The sequence below is a fragment of the Frankliniella occidentalis genome, unplaced genomic scaffold, assembly GCF_000697945.3.
Source record: "Frankliniella occidentalis isolate FOCC.00 unplaced genomic scaffold, Focc_3.1 Scaffold228, whole genome shotgun sequence".
NCBI classification, from domain to species: domain Eukaryota; kingdom Metazoa; phylum Arthropoda; class Insecta; order Thysanoptera; family Thripidae; genus Frankliniella; species Frankliniella occidentalis.
Window position 1 is genome coordinate 29,605 of NW_026267354.1, and position 1,565 is coordinate 31,169.

Sequence of the window (1,565 nt, forward strand, 5' to 3'; positions counted from 1 at the left end):
AATTTTGTCTGATGAAATTTGAGAAATTTGAGTTTGCATTCACGAGTTTCCATGGAAATGACGAGCTGAGCAGCAGGCCGAGTCGAGCCAGGTAAATTTCGGCCAATCACAAATTTGCGCGGGAAAGTTCGACCAATGGAATCGATCGCCTGTTGCTTTGTACAACCCGACCCAAAAAATATTCGGCGCTGGCGTCGATACTCCATGCTCGCAGTGTGGTCGCGTTTAAATAATACTAGCCCGTCCCCATGTAAACGATTCAACACAGACGGCGATTTGAACGCGACCACTGTGCGTTAGTGGCGGTTTTCATTGTTGGCTCGGTCTGTACTTCCGCCCTCTAACAATTTCGTCTCAAAAGGGGCGGGGCTTGTGAGCACGCTACCAACGTCCAACTAAAAATAAACTCCATGTTTTCCTCTTTTTAATAATTATAAATTTGAATATGAAACAATAAATACTTTCAAACGCGTAATTGTGTTGTATATTTTTAAATGATTATTGATTGATAAATTTAAAGCAATGTTGCTAATTATTTTCTAACAATTTAAACTGCTTCTTCTGAATGTTATGGCGGCGCTCATACAAGCAAGCTAGCCTGCCGACCGCTAGCTATATTGGCTTTTAAAAACAATTTGTTACACCCAAACTGTTTCGAATTTTCAGTGTGAAGTTTTCTTTTTACGACTGAAAGTTTTGAATTATGAGTGTGAAGTGAAAGCAATTGCTTTAAAAGTGAAAATTATTAGTGATTCTTTTAAATAATCTGATCACTAGATTCCCAAGATATTTTGGTCGTCTGTGTACAGCTCATGCAGCTGCATGCTGCAAAGCTTCATATTGTAAATCCTAATGTGTGGAACTGTGCATCTTTTGACGGTTGTTGAATTTAAACATTAAAACCTAGGGGGGCCGTTAACGCGTTAGCGTTAGAATTTTTTTTCTTCTGCCATTTTTCATTAAGGTACAGCCACTTCTGTAATACAGATTTTGATAAAATTTTAACAAAAAATCAATCCAAAAGTAAGATTTTATTTGACTATAGCCTCATTAAAATCTGTCTGGCCAATTTTGAGAAAATTATAGTTAAACCTCAAAACTATCACGAAAATTGGCAAAATGCTGCCAAGCCAACAATGGTTCGCACTTCTATCATTCTTTCTGTCGATCCCTGCGGCTTACCTTTTCACTTAACAGTAAAACGTATGAGACAAAAATTCAAGACCGAAAATTAAGCTTCCGAAGGATGTGTTCAAAAGTTCCCTACGACATTCCAGTCGAGAGCGACACCAAGCTGAATGATGTGCGACATTCCCGTTTATTCTTCGCGTCTTATTTTTAATTTCTAGTGCAGTTGGTGTTAATTTAAACAGGGTAATGTAAGCGAGCCGATTGTGCACCGTTCCTTAAGCTACCGAAAAAGCTTTTTACCGACGCAGTAGGATATTCCAATCACAACTTCTAGCGATTTAAAATCAAAGCTGCACAGTTTGTTTAGAAATGGGCGTGGCCACGAAAATCCTGGGTAAAGGAGGCGTGGCTTCTAACAATGGTACCAACCTTTG